The sequence below is a fragment of the Lates calcarifer genome, unplaced genomic scaffold (genome assembly GCF_001640805.2).
Source record: "Lates calcarifer isolate ASB-BC8 unplaced genomic scaffold, TLL_Latcal_v3 _unitig_288_quiver_2221, whole genome shotgun sequence".
Taxonomy (NCBI): domain Eukaryota; kingdom Metazoa; phylum Chordata; class Actinopteri; family Centropomidae; genus Lates; species Lates calcarifer.
In genome coordinates, this window is record NW_026116435.1 from 1 (window position 1) to 17,946 (window position 17,946).

A 17,946-nucleotide genomic window follows, 5' to 3' on the forward strand; every position below is an offset into this window, starting at 1 on the left:
TTAAGGGTCTGGATTGTGTAGTTTGCTTGTTCCATGTTAAACGACTGCTGCATGAGGTTATCTCTCTGTCCCTCATACCTGGAGGACACAAAAATAACATTTAGTCAGGCTTTTAGGATCGCTGAATATGGAAATATAACTGGATTTGTTTGGTAATAAAACTACTGAACAATAGCATCACTGAGGTTTGTGGAGTAGAAGTACTTACATTCTCTTCTGCTTCAGTACTCATAGCCTTTTGTTTAACCATGTTCTAGTAGAAGAAAAATGAGAATATTTAACAAGTGATATAAACAGATGATCAACAATAAACAGGAACTGAATACAGGCACATGATGAGGAGGGTAGGGTTTTGAATGTCAGTACTTTTTTATACCAACAATACAATTTTACTTACTACTTACTTTTTGGGTATTCACCATGTGAGAAGTCTGACTTCTTTTGTTAAACGATAAAGAGCTTTTTAGGAGAAAAAAGTTCATCTTTCTTGTAGTAACATACTAGAAAAGTGTCATTTCTGTCTTTCTTAGCATGTGTGTCGTTAAAAACAAAAGACAACAGTTTGTGAACACTCACTCTAAACTTATATCTGAGCTGACTGGACTTTTGGTCCTGGGTGCTAGCAGATGATTTCAAGAAAAGAGCCTGTTCTCATTGTTGTTTTACAGCAGCATAAGGCATGAAATCTCACCTTCGAAGGCCCATCTCTCATCTTTTTCATCTGATCCTTGTACTTGACAAGTTCAGCATCTAGTCTGGCGATCTTCTTGTCAATGGACTCTGCCCGAGAATCAACCTTAAAGCAGAAAACAGAGAACAGGATGTCAGCTTTTGTGAGACTATGGGTTATTACCAATAGGCTCACTTTATAGGCATCTTACAACATAAATACAGCCCAGGATGACTTCTCTAATTTTGTAGACTGTTCCTTTACACACAGTAGCTTCTTGAGTCTTATTGATGCCCATTAAACACTATGTATCGCCAGTTTTCCTCTCAAGTCAACTCCAGTCAGCTAACAATAGCTCTAGCCTGACAAATAACCTGTCTAACTGGTTGATGTCGCCCGTTTCACTGAGAGGATAACATGGTTTCTGCTGTCTGACAGTTTATCAAATTCCTGTTCAAAATTACATAACACTGATTCACAACCTGAACAGAAGCAGATTGTTGTGTTTAAATGCCCTGATTGTCGACTGATATAATCAATACACCGTGTTAAGTAGAAACGCCTGCTTGGATAATAATGTCTACTACTAATAATATAGCTCATTATTAATTTATGATGTATTAAACTCAGTTATTATGACAAAATGCCGGTTAAATATGGCAACTGCTCATAAAGCTGTTACTGTTTATAAAGTCGGCTAACAGTTAGCTGAGCCAGCCGAGAGGGGATCCATCTTTGTGTACTTTCTTAAAGACAACATTTAAAAAACTTATTTTAACGTTCTACTTACGTTTCCTATGCAGTCCGTAAGGTTCGCTGGTGGAGCCTTGGGTTTTCCTCTGCCAAATATACGGTTCATTTTGGCGAAATGAAGGCTTAAAACGTGGAAGAAAGCTGCGTTACCTCGCTGTCACCGTCCAGCTCCAGCTGAGGGAAAAACACCCGGAAGAGACTTTCACGTGACGTCAGAGGGTCACATGATCATGACTCGCTCAGCCGCGCCCTGCACAGCGCCCTGTTTACTGTGTTTATTTATAATTAATGAGGCTTTTTAAGTGTGTTCATTTGCTTCATGTTCAAATATTTGTTTGTTTGTATTTCCGCTAAATCCCTCATAACATGCTTGTTTTAAAGCACTTTACATTAAAAATAATAGTTGGTTTTGTTATTAACTTACTGTTGTTTGGCTTGGTTGCTTTGGACTAGTAAATAAAAACAGGATAAAATGCTGCTTTAGGCGACCAGGAGGGTGGCCGGGATGCAGTAAACAACATTAACAGACAAAATTAAAGCTGTAATATGGTTCTAATATAATTAAGGAGGCTTTGATTCAGGCTGTTAAATGTCATTTATTCATTATTTAGCTTAAATCTTGCAAATTTCTAAACTGCTAAACCTGGAGCAGGAATATTGTACATAGACAGAGGCAAGAATTATTCATTAACAGGGTCCCAGCAGCTCATTTTTGCTCTTGGGACACAATTCAGGATAATATGAGGTGGAGAAGCAGCACATTTGTGAGGCCATGCCCCACTAGTGTTTCTTGTTATATACTCTCTGTCAATCATGTAAGTACTAATATAGAGGGCTGTAAGTGAAGCCTCTGCAAATGCCAAGATATGTTCATGAACCTGTCAGTCACTGTGGGATTTATTTATTTTTAACCAGACCACATGTATTATAGTAATGTCATTGTCTGTCCTCTGGAGGGCTGCTGGCACACAGTGAAACAATACATCTGAACCTGTACAAGACCTCCCACCAAAACTCATCTCTGTGCCAAAATGATCCACTCTCCTATCAAACTGTGTTTCAAATAAGCCACAGCGAGGTGCAGAGTTGTCTTTTAAAATGAGATATCCAAAGGTAATGATGCAGAGTAACAGCAGAGAGGTATTTGTGTAAAACTGCTGCACACAGAGAGAGAGTTCACAAATTCAAACTGACAACAAGATGAGCTTGTCATTGTAGATTTGTTAAACTGGCTTTAATATCAAGCACTTTACAGACAGGATGTTTTGATCAATACATCTGCCTGACAGCAGACAAAGCCAATATACAGCAATAGGTTTAACTGATAAGCACATAGACTGATAATGATAAAATAATAATGATGTCTTTATCACAGTGAAGTTTCTTAGAATAATGCCTTTTATTTTTTTGTCAAGTAAGGGAACCTCTGTGCTATATCTATTTTACTGCCAGTACATTCTGTATGTTGTGGCTAGAGATGTGTTAACAGTTTCAAAAAAGGTTTATCCCAAACCCACAGAGCTCTGGTTTAGCAACACAAGAGTGAAATATAGTAAATACTAGCTGAAGTTCTTCTCTAATGATATAGATGAGTTTATACCATTACTTAATAGAGTCTATTTGCAGTACATTCAAAATGACAGCACAGTCCATCGCGCATATGACATGCTACAAATACAGTATATTTCAATGATGTCTGTGCAAAGATTTTCTTTTTTGTAGCCTATATAAAATATCATACACATACTGTCATACTGTACATTTGACAGAATATACTGTATTAAACAACCTGTTAAAACAGATACTCATATTTTCAGATCGCACTGATAGAATATTTCTCTACGATAACATTGCAGTAGGACTATGTGTATCATGGTAAAAGCCAGACACAGCACAGGTGATTGAATTATATACAATAAATGGAACAACTTATTGATCTGGACACAATTCCAGAGTCAAAGCTGATAGAGAGCCCTCTGTCAAATTTTAAATGCACATTCAAGTCCAGGATTTACCCTTTAACTTTTCTCATTGATAAACTCACTTTGATTTTTTTTTTTTTTTTTTTTTTACTAACCTCTCGTTGATTTCAAAGTCTAACATGAGTCAGTCAACCAGAGGTGAGAGTGTTTTGGCACACACCTGCTGTCAGTGATTCACACAGCTGCCACTGACATCTTAACTGTTTGACCCCCATTCAGTATGAAATCATTTCTGCTGCTACAGACATGTTTTATCCTGGACTGTTAGAGGCACGTTTGGCAATAGAAAAAATGGAGGCAATGAAGAAAATGCAGTTAAAAGAAAGAAAGAAAAGAAAGATTCAAAAAGCATATTAATCATGACTCAATAATGAGAAATCTGCTGATTATTTCCTAGAATTATTGTTTTGCCTGTATAAAATCAAAATATAGAGAAAAATGCTGCTCCTGCATCTTCAAATGTCTTGCTTTGTCTGACCAACAGTCCAAAACCCAAAGATATTCAGTTAACTATTACATTTGACTTTGAGAAGTATCAAATCCTCACATTTAAGAAGCTGAAGCCACCAGATGCTTGGCATTGTTGCTTAAAAGATAGATATTTTGATCAGTTTACCGTTGCAGCTCTGTGATCCATATAGTTAATAAGCAGCATTAACTCCTTCTCAGGAATATTTGGGAATTATTTTAAAACAGATACTGTTAAAGAAGAGTGTTAATCACATCTGGTCTTCTTCTTCCTGCTTAAACAAACCCGTCGTCCAGTTTACAGCCACCTGCAAGTTTAAATAATAAATGCACAATCATTATCGCAAATAAATTCATCAAAGAGGCAAAAGCAACAGCAGAGAGGAAGAGTTGCCATGCAGAGAAGGTTGGTGTTTTGATTCTGTGTGGATTAATGGAAACAACAGAATATAATTAATGAAGGGTAACCTTCATTGAACTCTGAAATGAAATCATATTAATGTTGTCACTGGTTAACCTTCGAATCAAAATTGCAGTCTACATTGTTGATGTGATGTGGGTTAAGCCCAGGTCATGTGAGTCTTCTTTTCCAATATGGGAAATTGAAGACAGTTCCACTGCTAGTCATGTGGGCTTACTAGTCCCGGGTTCTCCAGGGGAACGGCGGCCTCCCTCACGGTGCTGGGGTCTTTTTGCTCCCCGACACTTTCTCTCCCTTCAGTTTGGCTGAGAGGCAGAAGTCTTTGAAGCACCGTTTGAAAGTTCTCATCCAGAAAGGCGTAGAGCACGGGGTTGAGGCTGCTGTTGGTGTAGCCCAGAGCCACACAGAAGAAGTAGGCAGCCATGATGGCTGTGGTCTCAGGCACGCACGAGCGCCTTGACCAGGATGAAGATGTGGATGGGCGTCCAACAGACCACGAACACGGCCACCACGACCACTACGAGTCTGGTGATGCGGCGCAGGTTGCGGTCTCCCGTGAGCCGGACAGCATCCGGACGCTCTTCAGCCTCAGGACCATCAGGGAGTAGCACACGGTGATGATGAGCACAGGCACGACGAAGGCGAAGACAAACACACATATCTTCATCAGTGTGTCATAGTACACGTACGGCTCTGGGAACTGTAAGGCACACTCTGTTATATCTGCAGGAGGAGAAAGAGGGAGGGAAGGAGGAATATAAAAGCAGACTCAGTGATGAAGTGCACTTGCGCTTTATCATAAATAAAATTCCACTTTATGACTTTCTGTTATCAATTTAGCAAGCTGTTACAGAGCAGCTAATCTGCACTCCAATGGGAACATTCTGCTCTAATCTCTGCATTTTTCTTACATTATCTATATCCAGGCGGTGCATGATGTGTGGTTAATGGAAAACTGATGATGGATTTGATGGAATATGTTTCTGCTTTAAAAATACTATCAGTACGTGCTTGAAGTGGCTCTGCAGCGCCTGCAGAAGTGACAGAAACCTTTACAGCGGAAGTGCTTCCTCACCGCTGTTTGTCTGGGTGCACCCAGAATAAAAGCAGGTATCCCCGCAGCTGAGGATAGGATCCAGATGCACACGTTGATCATCTTGGCTTTGATTGGAGTGCGGAAGTCCAGCGCTTTCACCGGGTGACACACGGCCACGTAGCGATCCACGCTCATCATGGTGAGGGTGAAGATGCTGGTGAACATGTTGTAGTAGTCGATGGAGATGAAGACCTTGCAGACCACCTCGCCAAAGGCCAGGTGTTCAGCAGGTAGTCCGTGCTCTGAAGGCATCGTAGTGGTGACAAGGGCATCGGCGAGCGCTAGGTTGAAAATGTAAATGTTGGTGGCTGTCTTCATCTTCGTGTACCTGTTAAATATGCAGAACACAAGGTTGAAAAAAAAAAAAGCGAGGAGAGAGATGACCAGAGCTAACCATCCATCCGTGGCAGCAGTACGCTGCTTGGCTGACTCTGTAGAGGACCTTCCTACTTTCTACTCATTATGAATTAAACATTGTCATTTGTCCACACTGCTTCCTTGAATCAGTAATGTAATTTTCCTGCCTCACTCTTCATTATTATTTATAGTATGCTGCTGATGCAGATCATGTGTAATCAACTTGTTTTCCCTTCATTACATTATGATAGCATTTAATTTAAAGTTTTAATTTTTACCAGTGGTGACGCCTACAGAATATAATGAAGCATTGAGATTATGTAAAATAAGGTCCCTCAGAACTGCCTATTCTGATAAACACTACACAAAATGTCATGAGTCACAGGAAGTGATGCATTTTTTGCACATGCTTTTCACATATGGAAGTAAAATAAACAGAGATAGTGAAAAACTTAGTTGTTACCATTACTCGTTTCTTTATCCACCAGCACCAGACAGCCTGTGCTCGCTTTATGTCTAATGTCATCTCAAGTGCATCAGATCACAGAAATTGGATTTCTCAAACTGTCATGCTGATGTGAGGCTAACAGTGCCTTAGTTTAGGTTAGCGTAAATACAAGCCTAATGGGTGGAAAATGCTAGTCTGGCTCTGTCCAAAGGTAACACAATCAACAAGCTTAAGCTAACCGCCTGCTAGCAGGCTTCATATCTAATGGGCCAAAATGAGAGTCAAGCTTCCCATTTAACTCCCAGGAAAAAAACTAAATGTCAACATTCTCCTTTAAACGTCTTTTCAGTGATGTTGGTCACAGTTATGTCTTTACAGATCAAGCAACAAAGTTATTATTCCTTTAGAGTCTGTAAGTCCAGTATTCATGCTCTGTTTTGGTCTCCACCATCTACTAGAGAAAAACATTTGGCTTTTTAGCTGCAAAATGTTACACTATTTCACCAGGTAGTTGCTAATTTGGCGTTCAGTGATGGCAGATAGTGTGCAGTGAGTGTACAGCTGCCTGCTGCATTATAGAAACAACCCTGGTGAGAGCTGTGAGACTGGTTGGTTCATCATAAAGCTTTAGGTCATCAAACCAAAACAATGAGCAGAAAGAAGCTAAAATGCTCTGTAGAGCTGAGAGGAACTGCAGAGTTGAGTGATAACTCTCCGTGGTATCATCACTACAAGCAGCATCTTTAACATTACACAGCAATGATCCATGGTAATGCAATAATATTGATTAGATTAGTTTTAACTGTATAAAACATACCTTTTTACGGACACAATAAGGCGCACTGTCCTATGGTTCAACGTTATTAAGTGGCCTATGTTGACTTTGGCGTGTTTTGGGGTAATTTGAGATATTCATTTACACTGAATCAACATAAACATCTTCTACCTACAGTTAAATCGCCCTCAGCGGAGGCAAATAAACACTAAAAACGTAACGGTCTTTCCTGAGAACTGAGGTGATAAAATTGGCTTTCTAGCGACGGGCCGACGCAATCAATCTGATTTGAGGTAATTGTTGTCTATGGACCGAAGCCATTCTGGATGGCACTGCTGCATTTCACATTACATCAGAGGAGATTTGTTGCTCTCACACACCATAAATAATGCCCAATGAGGTGCAAGCAGCCTATCAGGCTTGATAAAGGCACTACTGTTCAACTATAATTAATATCACGTCCAGGACTATGGGCTGATTTATTGGATATTGTTATTATATTTTGGAGGTCTGGAGGGTTACTGGGTACATAAAATGGTCCACTGTGAAGGTTTGGGCACTTCTTAACCAGTGAAGGAGGCAGAAATCAATTCTATATTGCCATGCTTGCACATTTAATGTGGGATGAGACGTGACAGCATAAATTTAACCCCTTCTTGGTCAAAATGCAACTCCAGTTCATCTCTTGTGACTTACAAGCTGAAAGACTCAACTACTTTAGACGCTGTCTCAGCCATTTATATGCACACAACACACCTAATTTCTTCAATTAAACTGACTGCATAAGTGGATATCCGTCTCCAGAGTGCATCTAAGAACAAAAATGCAGGCACGGAGGAGAACTCTGACAGAGACCGAGATGGCCTAGAGGTCATCTGCCTTTCCCACAGGGAATAACATTTACAAAGGCTGTGGAGAAATGCCCGGACCTCTTGTTTTTATCATCTACAAATATATACTGCAGAGTTACTTTTCTGCATGTGCCAAAATAATTTAACTTACACTGTATTTCTCAGAAGCCGTACAACATAAAGAAACATGTAAAAAAAAAAAACTTCTTATATTCACTTGAAACATGACATTACCTGATGATGACATACATGACGAGGCAGTTGCCCAACAAGCCGACCACAAACACCACGGAGTAGACCGCAGTGATGATGGGGATGATAGGAGACATGCTCTCCTGCTCCCAGTTATCATCGTGGCTCACGTTGCGGCTCTCCGAGTATCCGGACGCCCAGGCTGAAGAATTGACCGGACAGTCCTCCAACAGCGTAGAGAGGCACTTATTGTCTTCTTTGAAAATTTCAACCGGAGTGCCTTCCATTCTGAACACTGTGTGTTAAGCTGGAAAAAGTGGATAAACGGGGGAAATTATTATTGCTTTTAGAGATGGAGAAGGTGGGTAAAGTTAGGTGGCAACTGGCGCGAGTGAGCCACAGAAACGCGCGTAAAGCAACATCTGATTTCTGATAAAAATGAAGAAATATGCATGATTATAGCAACAAAAAAATGTGAGACATGCACAAACTTTCACTTTGGTTCTGGGGCCACTTGTAGATCATGCAAAACACAGTCGGAAATAAACACACGGAGTGCCAGCCGTCAGGAAAAATGCGCACCGTAAACATAAAGCGCGCACGTTATACTGGACCTTTATCAATCCGAATTAGTGGACCGCTCCTCTCAGACAGCCTGTATATGCTTTTTTAAAAACCGTATCCTCCTGTTATTATTCAGCCCCGGCTTGTTTTGTTGCCGTTGGTGAAGGTTACCAGCTCATCAAAGTTTGTGGATGGTACTGGCGCGCCTGGAGAGGAGCAGCAGCGGCTTTGCGGACACTCGTGCACACGACGCGCTGATGGGAGAGGGCGCGCACAATCAGGGCTAGACATAGACACACACAGAACACACACACAGCCAAAACAGCCGAGCTTCACCCAAAATATGAGATGACAGAGCGGTGACAATAACCTGCAGGCAGGAACACGGCTTCCCACAGTCTTATGTCACAGTGGAGTAAAAACTGTTGAGCATCATTCACAAAGACGTCCCTGATTTGTGGTATTAGATATGTTCATGGGGGAGAACCCACGTTAAGAATTACATTTTCATGAAATATCTCCTCCTCCCAAATCTAAAAATATGCTCATATCAATTTCACAGCAGCTGTCCAGGATCATAAAAACACAGTTTCTGGTGCACATTTAAAGTGAATTTGTCAATTACTCAATTGGTGCATTTTATCTGTCTATTAAAACTGAATCTGAGAGGGAGACAGAGCTGAGGAAAGACACGGGGGATTAATCTGGTGATATTCAGCCCTGGGTGGCTGCAGTGATAGGGTCATAAGCACTTTCACTGAACACAGCACATTTCAGGGAATTTCTGCTTTAGTGGACAGGGTATGATACAGGGACAGGAAAGGGAAATGATATATGGCCAAGATCCAACACAGGCAAGATTCAAACCATCCAACTAGTGAGAAGGACGAGCCATCATTTCTCATTTTAAATTTATGAATACAACTAACTACAAATAAATAATTAGCATTTAAATAATGGCCATTAAAAGGTCACTATTGTCAGTACCTAGCAAACTGTATCTCTTTTTTGGCTAACAAGAGGAGTATATATGTGTCCACCTATAACCCATATATCACAAAAAATGCATTAAATGTTTCTTTATTTGGTGCAAAATTAAGCTTGATCATTTCTGCATTTTGTCACCTTCATCAAATGTGTGAGCTCAGTTTGTGTCGAAGGTTAATTCTATGGTTTTGTGATTACAGTAAATGATTATAGAGGGATCTATTTGCGTAGAAAGTGTAAGCACTGATTGATTTTGACATTAGATCATATTCTTCAGTTGCATTAAAGACGTTAAGGCTGCACTGACTCACAATCAGACTAAAAAAAAGAAACTTACAGATGTCTACATCAACTGGATTAGGGCAACGCTTTGTGTGAATACTATGTAACAGTGATTTACAGTCATGTTCATCAGTCAGTAGCCGAAGTAGCCAATCTACTACAGAGCAGCTAATGTCTGAGGATGTAAAATGGTCTAATTTGTTGAGTCCTCAAGGCTGTGGAGGATCTGTGAGCTTTTGTCAGGAATTATGGTGAATATAAGGAGAAAAACCAATGAAAAGTCAAAAGTCATTACTGCAGCAAAAAAAAGAGAATTTAAACAGTTTGGCTGCTGACTCAAACTAAGTAATAAATGAGCTCATTTCTGCTCTGGGTATCTGCTTCAATTACATTTCTACATAGTCAGGAAGTCCTGTGGGAGCAATCAGGGGCATTGACTTGAAGCTCAAGTTGAGGAAAAGGAAAAGAATCCACAGATATGTTTTCTTATCCTCCTAATTGTTAATTTTGTGAATTATCTCTTAAGAATACTGTGAAGCTAATGAATGTATTTATCTTTGTTTACAGTGAGTGAATGTTAATTTTTAAATGCCTGGAAGCAAAACTCAGCCTGTCTGAAAGTTTCCTAAAGCTAAAACTGGAGAAATGATTTTTGAATGAGATGAATGTTAATTACACGTCTTACATCTCATGGCTCCACAAGTCTGTTCTTCATTTGTCTTCCAACGAGTGGCTGACTTTATGTCAAATTCACTGACTCTCTCATCGATTTAGCTTCAGGTGACAGAGCTGCAGATTCAGACTGACTGAACTATCCTGATTCTCAGAGGCAAAACTGTGGGTGAATTCTTGGGGGGGGAAAGGGAGAAAACATGCAATATGTATTAGCTGATATAACTTGCTTAAAGTCAGATTTGTATTATAATTGAAATAAAATGTAAAAATATAAATGAGACAAAAATATATATTTAAAATTGACATGTGATACATTTTCATCAACAATATTAAAAGAAATGTATAAAAAGAGACATGTTCTCCTGAGATTCTGCAGCTCTGTCTTTTTTCAGTTTGTTGTTTTGGGCAACACAGCTCAGTAGTTTCAAGTCAGAGCCACAGCAACACTCCAAGCTGTCTTAAATCATGTCAAAAAAATTTCTTCTAGTATCATTTTTCATTCAGCTCCTGACCCTATAGTGAAATCTTGACACCAGAGCTCACCTGAGAGCCTGCAGCTCACCTGTCAGACACACCTGTCAGTGCCTCTGTTCTGCTCAGGCTGCTGCTGCAGGATTTTCAGAATAAAATATTGTCTGACACGAACAAACGAATGAGCTGAAAAAAAGCTAATGATGATACAGATACAGTAATAACGCATTACTGCAGAGAAGATAAATGTTTGGATTGACAGCCTTATACAGTCTGAAGATGAGGGTTAACAGATCACGGTTGAGTATCTCCTATATCCCAGTTATTCACTCTTTATCACAACAAAACATTTGGCAAACCTGGGAACACTACATGGAGTTAAAATGGCAATATGATTGGAGATGGTGGTAGCAACACCTTGACATTGCTGTCATACCCAAATCGACACCTGTGTAACATCCCCTGTGTCGCTCTGAGTGGCAAATCTGCTTCCAACCCAGTGCATGCTGGGATAGGCTACAGCCCTGAATAGAAATAGGCTTGTGTAAAAAAAATATATACACAAATGAAAGTGGAGAAATCCAGTCAAGAATCTTGTCAGTCTGGAGGTAAATCAGCTGTGTGTGATTATTACTTGTTCATCTGCTGTGTACAAACAGTAAAGCCTGTGCTGAAGATTATTTGAGAATTACATCTACAAGGTCCCACCTGTCATCACGCAGGTTGTATAATGAACTACATAGACTGAATGTTATCCCACCCAAAAACAACACCTGTGCTTGTGTTGCACTGATATACAGAACAGAGGATGTACTGTTGTGATCTGTTGTGTAGTTGTAACATGTTGAATACATTGAATGGTGTTGAATAGTAATTATATCAATATGCTGACACAAAGAAAGCATGCACAGAGTGATGCTGACATGTCTGTATCGAGCATGTGTGTGTGTGGGTGGGTGGGGGGTGCAAAGTGCCTCCACTCATGTACCATCTGGTCAATTTGATGATGACGACAATGGAGATCCCTTAGAAAAAATTCAAGTGATTACAGTTCATCCTAAGGGGAGTGTGAGGAGCGTGGGGAGCCATTTAATATCTGCTGAGATATTTTACTTAAAACAACAGACATTAAGCTCAGGGTGGCGCTACAGGAAAAGTCAGATGATTGTAGGGTACATCCTCTGGGAGGTCTGAAACAAAGAGGTGAACCGACATTGGTGACATTTCAATAACAGCTCAACACATGAATTTCATTTTTAAATCTTGGACAATGCTGCTCTTGAACTAGATCTTAGCTTTAATCTACTGTAGACCCCTGCTGTAATCATCTGTACACATCTGTCCACAAATGTGGTAATGTGTAGACCTTCATCCATCCAAACAAATCCGCGTCAAGCAGCGCTGGCAGACATCCTGCTGAAGCGTCCTTGAGTAAATCATTGACTCTGTACCACCTCCAGTTCTCTCCCTGTGGCCCTGACTCCTAACCCCTCAACTATAGAAAAGCAAGCGTAAGTTGTATTGATTCCATTTCGGACTCAATGCAACATCACATTAATATTCAAATTAACATCCCCTCCTTCATCCACACAGACTCAGCTGAGCCTAAAGACATGCTACTACACATGTGAACAGGCACAACTGTGTCACTGTCTCTAAGAATTTCAAGCGTATATCCACAGTGAGGGATTAAAAAGATTTAAAAGAAGATTACTTTGAAAGTCTGTGGCTGTGCTCAACAACACACAGTGTCAGATGTGACTTGTGCTTTGTGCTATTCTGAGCACCAATACAGAAACGTGGGATTTGTTGCTCCTTCTTTCACAAATGTTTTGATGCTTTGGTCAGCATCAGATCCAAAAAAAGGTAAATTCAACATCTTAGAACTACTGTCAGCATCACAAATCCAACTTATCCATTTTAATCAAAACTTCCACTTCTAACAGGAGGGTTGGTTGATCTTGCTGTTTACTGATCCACAACGCATGACGATGATATTCACAGTTTGCTCATAATTTGCAGCTCTTGTGAAGATGCGTGGGAGGCCGGTGGAGTATCTTTCACAGCTTCGTCTGAACTCGTAGGCATGAAAGGACAGATGGACGCCATAGCATGTTAGGATTCAGATTCAGTTCGCCCGCGTAGAGATGCGAGTGTCAGAGAGGAACGTTGGATCTAATTTAAGAGTTCAGTCCTTGATATTATGTAAGCGTGATGAATTCAAATTTTGACCTTCACTAAGTCTAAAAGGATTAAAAAGACCAATTAAAGTACGGAAGTCCCTTCTCCAAAAAAGAGACTCAAATTCAACCTGACTAAAAAATGCAATTACTGTTGTTTGCAAAAGGTCCCTCAAAGTCTGTCAAAAGTTTATTGCTCTGATGTGTCATTACTGCGCTCTCACGCCCACAAACCTACTTTATCTTGGTTTCATCAAAAACTCACCAAAAAAGATGGACATCACATATTACATGTAAATCATTTTTCCTCCCTGATTCTAACCTGTAGCTGTTTGTTTTTCTACATGCTCTCACTAGAAACAGTAACAGAGGTCTTTCTGTTTGTGCTGTAAGCATCTACCTTCAGTGCTTCACTTGGTAACATGAGACAGAGAGGCAGAGATGGAAAATGTGTAGGTTCAGAGGAGAGAGCAGCTATTTCAGGCTGGAGGTTTTCCCTGTTGGATACACACAGTATATGTGGGAAACTGAGCGTGTTGTTCTGCTCTTATGAGTTGGTGGACTTCCTCCCAATGTGGAGTACACAGCAGTAATGCATTTTTGTGTTACTGAAAAGACAAAGTACTTGAGGCTGCAAATAAAACTCACCAAGGAGAACCCTTATGGGATAAACCACACTGATTTGTCATTGAGTGGACTGATGTAATGAAAAACGTTGCTGCCAGCCTTGTGTTGTTTTAGACTTTGAATAGATTGAAACAAAAACGTCTCTTTGACTCAACTTGCTAAACAATGTGAACTGTTTCCCAAAGCGCATCAGCCAGTCTAAACTTGTTTGTTTGCCAAAATGGACTCAAATATCTGATCCATTATCATCCAATCCAATCCAATATATGAGCAAGTGAGTCTGCAAACGAAGTAGACATAAACAATTAATTTTCGCATATAAAAAACAATCTAAAATAACACAAGCTGTGTTTGTGCCTAAACCTGATCAAACCTTAACCACAGCACTGTCACGTATTAATAAGGCTGATAAACAGCGCTCTGCTTATAGAAATCTGATCAGAAAATGCTAAAATGTGTTGTGCTAAATTGCAGTTACAATGTATTTTGTTGTTTAAGTTAAAGGACTTGCTGTCATTCACTATTCTATTTTCCGTTCATATTATTTGCTTACACAAGCCTGTCTCCTTGAAATGATGATTATATGCTACTAAAATGTCCCCCCCCTCAATTACATTTTGATGGAAAATGTAATTGCTGCCTGCCTTATGTTAACAGGCAACATTTTTTCAACTAGGAAGGTGCGACTGTTTTTACTGCATGGATGTATAGTGAAGAGGTTAGGGAAGAGAGTGAGTGCAGCATGAGTCCTACATGTGTTTAGGTTTATGCAACAAAAGCATTTTGGCCAAGGTTATGTTGGGATCACATCAAGATGGTCACAATGTCAGATTAGACAATCATAGTACCATAAATTCTTGCCAAGTCCCCGACCAATCATCGTTCACGTCCTTTACTGTTGTCACGTAATTTTTCAAGCAAAAATGTCAAACGTTTGTTGGTTTCAGTTTATCAAATGTGAGGATTAGCTGCTTGTCTTTGTCATATATGACAGTAAATAAAACTGCTTTGAGGTTTTGACTGTTGGAAACAGCTATCTGAAGACGCTACTTTTTAATATTTTGTGGACTGAGCAATTCATAAAATTAACAATAATGAAAATAATCCTTAGCTGCTGCCCTCAGTAATAATACTATGGACGTGACCTTGGTGTTCTCAGTGGCAGGTACAGCCCTGAACAATAAATAGATTTGCAGTCACAATCACAAAGTTACAATAACATTTGGTTAAAATGTTGTATATAAACTTAGAATAAGACAAATTTAGCATAAGACAGAGGAAGAATTTTACTGTCTCAACGTCAGTGATGTGAACAAACATTATAATTTAACTGATATTGTTTCTTTATCAACAATTTCTATATAGCATTGTGAATGCAACAGAACAGTCCCCATAGTGCACACCCGTACTGTTGGTGTTTATGTGATCCACCTTGAAGTGTGGAGCCAGTGGGGAACACTGTTTTTGATCTACAGCCCAGAGGAACAGCTGCTCATCTCCAAAAATGCTGAATGTGCACAGCGAGCGAGCGGGACATTTACAATCAATGGCCGAGGGATTGGACCGCACACAGACGGTCCTCTACATCAAAGAGAGACAGAGGAAGAAAGTTGGGAAATTTAGGGTTTGATGTAGTGAAAAAGTTGGAGATGGAGACAGGAGTGATGGAAGCTGTGGACACAGGCCAGAAAAGATGAGGCAGGTGAGGACAAGAGACTTTTACTGACAGAGAAAAAATCATTACTCATGATTGATGTGTCCCAACTATGTACTATATCTAATGATGTTACTATAATATTTCACTTAGATATAAAGGTCGATATCAAAATATATTTGTAAAATGATGCTGAAAAATTCTTACTTATTACTATGGAAAGCATTGTGTGTTCATTATACATCTACGGACTGTGTGGACTGATCCTTGCCAATGCTATACATTAATATAACATTACTCACAACTATGACTAAAAACTTTTTCTGAACTGAACAGATTTTTTTCCACTCCACTCATAGTTTTGGTAATCACTCCTATACAAAAAGTTTAACAGCTGTTTGAGAGCTTCAGCCATTGTTGTGTTTACAAGAGATTAGAATACAGCCTCTTGGCAGCATCACTTCATCATGTTGGACTGAGGGCAGACTGGATACTGTGGAATTACTAATGGTATTACAAGATAGGATGGGCTGGGGCTAGCTGGTTAGCATGCCGAATTCAGAGGAAGAGAGGAAGTGATAGAACTAGAAACAAAACCCTGGTGTTACTTTCCACTGACGGAGACAAGTCTTGACAAGTAAATGAAGTTTGATGCTGAGCTTGCAATGTTAATTCTAAACTAGCAAGTAAACATTTGTTAATACCAATGTTGGCTATTTAGCAAAAAACTGGAAAAATGAAGGTGAGTGGTAAATGTTTTACCCAAAAAACTGATTTGCTGATTCAGTCTGGGCCTATTGTAGCACATGGGGCACACAGTTTGCAGCACAGTGAGGGGTTATTACCAGTACTTCACCTCCAGTTTTTACTTACAAATAATTTTTTAGGTGTTTAGGATAAACAGTTTACTTGACTGTTTGATTGTCTGACACATTTGATTTTGCTGTTGTGCTCCCAGATCTCAGTAATTACTTTGGTAATTACAATTTGAAGAGATGGCAAAAGCTACTAAAATAAGACCCAAATTGTAATAAATTGAAATTATCTTTTAACCCCAGAAGAGTACCTCAGAGGAACACAACATTATAGGTGCAGAGGCAGTGTAATTTCATGAAAATATAATTTTGTAGAAAAGCTAGGACTGCCACAGCTTGACGGACAATCGGATTTTGCATCGAGTTCAACTGAACAGACCTACAATCAATGTAATACAATGTCATATAAAAATCAAATTAAGACACAGATCACACAGCCACTGGAGCCTGATATTATGCAGAGAAAACACCAACACTACAAATCTTCCCGTCTCACTGCATCAGATGTGCTCTCTGCACTGACTGATTTGCCTCTTGGTCTTAAAACTTGTTCAGCATCAGCAGCCAGTATGAGTGTTTCATACATACACACGAGGGCAAACACACACATCCACAAACATTATGCATTCTCTCAGATATATTTCACTGTGGTGAAGACTTGTGTTTCTCACAGTGCGAGGTGTCCTAGCCTCCTCTGCGTGTCGGCTGTGGTACATAGAAGCTCCTTGCTGTTATTTTCCACCGACAGTCACCAGGGGAATGGCTGGCTTTTTGATGGATGCCTGCAACTTAATGAGAAGTGAGAGCTGTCAATAGACTGGATCAATAGGCACACATTTTCATTCTTGATTCAGAACCATGTAGTGCCCCCCCATGATCATGTAAATACACACACACACGTGCATTCATAAATACACTGAGCTCTCAGAAGACTTGGCCTTGATTGCTGTGAAATGGAATACATCAGTGGACATACTGAATGTGATTTCACAACACCTTGATGAAAGCTCAAATTCACAGCCGACATTCACACTGTTACTTCTGGGCATGTTAGGAGTTGTTGTATTTTACAAGAACGTGTTCTAATGAACATATTTGCATTTCAACCTGCTTTTTGATTGTGATTTCCTATATTTCTCACAATGACACTCAACATCCCCCAGAGAGCCTTGCAGCAGGCAAATAATCTAAGTGGAGAGATCAATGTTTTAGCAACAGTTCCCCAGTTTGGCACAAAAGAGAGAGATACACTTCAAATGCAACATGTTTCTGTACTGCCCTTTGGTCTCCGGGTATTTAAAAAGTCCAAAACCAAGCCGTAAAGCATTTGTATGGAAGTTGAAGAGAATGGGCTGTCCAGTGATGTCTTATATTAGCCAAACCACAGTGGTTTGTCCATTTCCTAAACACCCTCTTGTAACAATGCTGTTTTGCTTAGGACCTGCTTCAGTCTGAGTTTTTAGCATGACATCCTGTATGTAGCCATCAAGTGCATATTAAACCCCTTTATCATTTTAGCTTAAATAGCTAGCTGGGCTGTGTCCGAAATCATCCACTCATTCACTATTCCCTAATGGGCACTCAATTGCTTCCTCAATAGTGAGCAGTAAATTGAGATTTCAGGCCATCATCATCATTTTGCGTCATCACTGACAGCTGAAGAGCCACTTAACAGTCA

At 39.8% G+C, this 17,946-nt stretch overlaps 2 pseudogenes; both read right to left on the bottom strand.

Moving 5' to 3' along the window:
• Positions 1 to 5: 5 nt before the first annotated feature.
• Positions 6 to 1,634, bottom strand: LOC108893051 (charged multivesicular body protein 5-like; annotated as a pseudogene).
• Positions 1,635 to 4,304: 2,670 nt separating this feature from the next.
• Positions 4,305 to 8,300, bottom strand: LOC108893052 (delta-type opioid receptor-like; annotated as a pseudogene).
• Between the last annotated feature and the right edge of the window lie 9,646 nt (positions 8,301 to 17,946).